Source organism: Piliocolobus tephrosceles, chromosome 14 (assembly GCF_002776525.5).
Source record: "Piliocolobus tephrosceles isolate RC106 chromosome 14, ASM277652v3, whole genome shotgun sequence".
NCBI lineage: Eukaryota > Metazoa > Chordata > Mammalia > Primates > Cercopithecidae > Piliocolobus > Piliocolobus tephrosceles.
The window spans coordinates 23,125,851-23,131,353 of record NC_045447.1 but is presented as its reverse complement, the minus strand read 5'-3'; the positions used below and the strand labels follow the sequence as shown (position 1 = coordinate 23,131,353).

General features: G+C 41.1%; 1 long non-coding RNA gene across 1 annotated transcript in view; it reads right to left on the bottom strand.

Annotated features, from left to right (window-relative positions):
* Window positions 1–864, bottom strand: part of LOC111550388 — a 36,135-nt gene extending 35,271 nt beyond the window's left edge. The window contains exon 1 of the long non-coding RNA XR_002734019.2: window positions 680–864. This is a non-coding gene — a long non-coding RNA (uncharacterized LOC111550388). The remainder of the gene's footprint in view (window positions 1–679) is intronic.
* Window positions 865–5,503: the final 4,639 nt, after the last annotated feature.

The following is a 5,503-nucleotide window of genomic DNA, read 5'->3' as shown; positions in this document are numbered from 1 at the left end:
GGGGAGGGAAGGGAAGGGGAGGGAAGGGAAGGGAAGGGAGGGGGGAGAGGAGGGGAAAGAAGGGAAGGGGAGGGGAGGGAAGGGAAGGGGAGGGGAAGGGAGGGGAGGGAAGGGAAGGGGAGGGGAGGGAAGGGAAGGGGAGGGAAGGGAAGGGAAGGGAGGGGGGAGAGGAGGGGAAAGAAGGGAAGGGGAGGGGAGGGAAGGGAAGGGGAGGGGAAGGGAGGGGAGGGAAGGAAAGGGGAGGGGAGGGAGGGAAGGGAAGGGGAGGGGAGGGGAAGGAAGGGAACGGGAGGGGAGGGGAGGGAAGGGGAGGGAAGGGAAGGGAAGGGAAAGGAGTAGGGGAGGGAGAAATGGAAGGAGGGAGGGAGGAACAGAGGGAGGGAGGATTTGAAGTTCTGTAACTTGTATAAAACCCACAGCTCATGAATAAGCTTTCTACTCATTTTCTCTTCATCACTCTTAGATCACACTTTCATTTTCACCTCTCCACCAAAATTGTTGTTATCAAGGTTATTATATATAAACCTAATTATTATAATAATGATTGACACCCACATTGCTAAACACAAAAGTCAAACATCAATTCTCATCTTGGTTCACTGATTAGCAACATATAATACAGTTGACTGCCTCCTTGTCCTTGAAACGCTTTGTTCACTTGGCATCTGAGACATCTTACATGATCTCTTGGTTTTCCTGGTGCTTCACTACCAGCACTTTCTCACTTCCTTTAGCTGGCTTCTGCTTGTCAACATCATCTTCTGCTATTGAAGTATCTCAGAACTCAGCCCTTGGACACATTGTTTGCTTTATATACATTCACTTTCTTGGTGACCTCTTTCCGTTTCATGCTTCAAATCCCACGCACATACCAATAGCTCTAATTTCCTCTATTCTGTACCACTTCTCTAAACTTCAGCTTGATATATACAACAGCGTACTTGCTATCTCTCCTTGGGTGTCTCAAACTTATCAGTTCCAAAATTAAATTCCCATTTTTCTCTACCAAACCTACTCCTCTGATAGACTCCCCAGTCTCAGTTCATGGCAACTTCATCTTTCCTGTTGCTCAGAACAAAAAGCCTCTTTTGGTTACACTCCACACCCAATCTGATGGCAAACTGGTTTGTGTTACCCCCAAAATACATCCTGGATCCAGCAATTTCTCACCATCTGCCCTGTGACCAGCCTGCTGCAACTCTCAGTCTTCTCTTATCCAGATTACTTCTTGGAGGCTCTTCCTTTGTATTTGCCCCATACAGCCTGGTCTTAACTCAGTCACCAGTGTGATCCTAATAAACCTGTTAGACTTGTGGTTCCTGAACTCACAGCTCTCCAAAGGTCTCTCGTTTTATTCAGAGTAAAATCCAAAGACCTTAAAACAAATGCAAGGACCATACTCCCTGTTCCCTCCCTGAACTCATCATTTATACCCCACCCCCATCCCAGCCACTCTGCTCTGGCCACACTAGCCTGCCTGCTGTCCCCTCTCTCTGAAATTCTGTCCCCCAGAAACCTACACAGCTGATTTTCACATCTCCTTCAGGTCTTCACTCCGATGAGACTTTCTCAGCAAAGACATACCTGACCACTTTTCTTAAAATTAAAATCCTATCCCAACATTTATTTTGTTTCCCTCTCTTGTTCTATTTTTCTCCATAGAAATACCTCCATCATGTATTCTATATATCTTATTTGTTTTGTATATTTTATCTCATTTCCTACACTAGAAAGTAAGCTCCTAAGGGCAATACTGGTTCTCTCCACTGATATATATGTAACTAATCTAATAATACATAAATAATAAATATTAATTGACAGTGAATAATTGTGAGACATATATCTCACAGCACTTTAGAGAAGCATATGTCATGTATGGGAACTTCAACTGACATTTATTAAGTAAATAAATCCAAACAAGAAAGAAAAAGAGAGGCATCACTGAGGCTTTTCATAAGCAAGGAAGACTGTGGAGAAGAAAATAAAAATAATTTTTGAGTACTTACTGTGTGCCAGATACTATGCTAAGTGCCTTACAGTTATTATCTCATTAAACTCTCTTAATGACTCTGTGAAATAAGTTCATAAAATCACTGTGTCCATTTTACAGATTAGAAAACTGTTGTGTCAAAAGGCTAACCCACTTTCTCAAAATCTTTGCAACAATTTGTATAAGATGCCAGGAGCCAGACCTTTAACTCTCTGGTTGCCAACCATGGGGTACCATTTTAGAAATCTCTCTTAGAGATGAAACTATCCTACTTGAATTAAAGAGAGAAAAAAAATCAAAAAGAGTTACATTTGAAAAGAGCAACTAAATGTTTATTAATTTATTTCTTTATTTATTCAATAACTGTTATTATTAGCTCCTTAAAGCAATTCCATTATACTGTGTGCTGTACTCATTGGATGGAAAAATGAATGAAACATTTCCTGCTCTCAGTGAGCTTACAATCTAGCACAGCCTAGTTAGTGTAAAATTATTAGTATTTTATTTATTTATTATTATTATTATTATTTTTCTGAAACAGTTTCGCTCTTGTTGCCCAGGCTGGAGTGCAATGGCACGATCTCAGCTCATGGCAACCTCCGACTCCCAGGTTCAAGCGATTCTCCCGCCTCAGCCTCCCAAGTAGCTGGGATTACAGGCATGTGCCACCACACCCCGCTAATTTTGTATTTTTAGTCGAGATGGGGTTTCTCCCTGTCGGTCAGGCTAGTCTCAAACTCCTGACCTCAGGTAATCTGCCCACCTCGGCCTCCCATAGTGCTGGGATTATAGGCGTGAGCCACCGCGCCCAGCCAGTTATCAGTATTTTAACAGCTTTGTGCTTTAAGAGCACAGAGGAGGGAGCAATTGATTTCCTTAGGGATGTAGTTATACAAGAAATATCTCAAAGACAGATGGCATGTAAACATAAGCCTGCAGAATGGATTACACCATTGCTAAATGCAGAAAGTGGTTTTCAGGCAGAGGCTGTAGCAAGAGTATGGGATCTGCTCAAGGAAAAGAGCTTAGCAGGTAAAAATAAGGAGATGAACATGCCTTAAGGGTGGTAGGAAGCCATTGCCACGTTTAATCTGGGTTGTGGGCTGGTCAGATCTGTGCTTCATTGAGGTCACTCTGACAGTCATCAGGGAAGATGGATAGCAAGGGATAAAAAGGGAGACAGGATGCTGGGTTAGGGCCTTGTGACATCTGGGAGAAAATGGTGAAACCACAGTTGATATGATTAGGCTTTATGTCCCCACTCAAATCTCATCTTGAATTGTAGTCCCCGTAATCCCCACATGTCAAGGGAGAGACCAGGTGGAGGTAACTGAATTATAAGGGCAGTTTTCTCCATGCTGTTTTCATGATAATGAGTGAGTTATCATGAGATCTGATGGTTTTATAAGTGTTTGATAGTTCTTCCTGCATTCATTCTCCTTCCTGCCACCTTGTGAGGAAGGTGCCCTGCTTTCCCTTTGCCTTCCGCCATGACTGTAAGTTTCCTGAGGCCTCCTCAGCCATGCAGAACTGTGAGTCAATTCAACCTCTTTCCTTTGTAAATTACCCAGTCTCGGGCAGTTCTTTACAGCAGTGTGAAAACGGACTAATACAAGTGCTAAGTCAGGAGAAGTGAGAATGATGACTCAGGTATCCATACTTAGAGAATTAATCAGTTATTCTCAAATGTGGATGTCCATTGAATGACCCAGAGAGTTTTAACAACTCTGGAACCCCGCACACAGCCCAAACCAATTACATCAGAAATTTTGGGCTTGGGGGCAGAGTATCAATAGCTTGTAAGGCTCCACAGGTAATTCGAATGTGTAGCTAAGCTTGAGAATTACTGGTTTATGAATTACTGGGTCTGGATGACTAGTTGCATATGACTGGGAAGAAAGAAGGAGGACATAAAGAGAGATTTTCTAGCTCACATGACCTGGGGAAACGCTATTGGTTTAAGGTCTTGTCTCCTGAATCAGAGTGGCTACAACAGGGGCTTGATGGTAGCTTTGGGCAAATGACATACTTCTAGCCTAGAAATAATGGTAAACTCACCTTATGGAATTACTGTGAGGATTAAATGAGATAATACATATAAAACACATAGCATAGTGCCAGAAACATGAGTGCTCAAAATTTTTATTGTATAAACTATTTAATTATGGTAGGCAAGAACAAGTCTATGGGAAAAAGAAAGATGAGTGATATCTAGTAGTTGTTTGGAAATAATACTTAGTGTTCAAACGGGAGTTCAATGCTATAGGTACAAAAATGGTGTAGTTCAGTGGTATTGTTTAAATCATATAAATATATCATTCAGGGAAAGGGTATAGTGAGATGAGAAGGTGAAAGACTAGTATATCAGTGAGTTCTAATTGTTCTAAGCCTCAGGTGTCTTTGCTGTAGAGTGAAGATAATAGTATCATGTTTTACAGCATTTGTGTGGTAATTAAATGACATGATGCAGGCAAAAAACATTAAAAATATGAGGCATCTAGAGTGCAAGAAGCCAGATGAGAAGAAAGGGAAATAATTTTCAGAAAAATAGTTGTCAAGGAATAAGAGTTTGAGACTTGGAGGAACAATCTTTCATGTTAAATATACAAAATAAATAATTTTGGGACTTGGTGTTCCCTTTGGTATAATGAACCCTTGAATTAAAGGGTATTTAGATAAGTATTAATTTATAGTCCAACTTTAAATATGAGCTTCCTAGCACAGAAAACAAAGAGGGAAATGCAATTAGTCACATGATTGAAATACTGCTTCCCAAGAAAGAGCAGTTATTTGCCTGTTTTGAAGCTGGAAATCAGTTTTGTTCATAGGTCCTAATTGGAGGAAAAATGTGTAATATAATGGCGCACAACACCCTCTTCAATATCTCTAAAAAGCTTTTAAAAATGAGCTTTATGAGGCTGCTTCTCATAAAGTCTCTCTGTTTAGTGCTACCCCATAAATGCATATTTACTAGGGACCAAATGATAATATTGTTTAATAATACCATAATAATGAAATAAGCTACCATTTAGCGAGCATTTATTATGTGTCAAACACTGTGCAACGTATCTTATTTACATTGTACTTATGCATCACCAGAAGAAGAGAGAGGGCAAGTGTTATACATGTTTTCCATATGGAAAATCTGAGGTTCCACGAGACTAAATGACTGCTCAAGCTTAAACCACCAGTAAGTAGTATGGCCAAGATTTAAAACCAAGTCTACTCACCTTCAAGACCTTTGCTTTTGATACTGCTCTGCTCTAGCATTTAACCTACTGTTTTCTAAACATGGTTTGTTTGTTTGTCTGTTTGTTTGTTTGTTTTGAGGCGGAGTCTCACCCTGTCACTCAGGCTGGAGTGCAGTGGTGTGAACTTGGCTCACTGCAACCTCTGCCTCCTGGGTTCAAGCAATTCTCCTGCCTCAGCCTCCCAAGTAGCTGGGATTACAGGCACGTGCCACCATGCCTGGCTAATTTTTTTGTATCTTTTGTAGAGACGGGGTTTCACCAT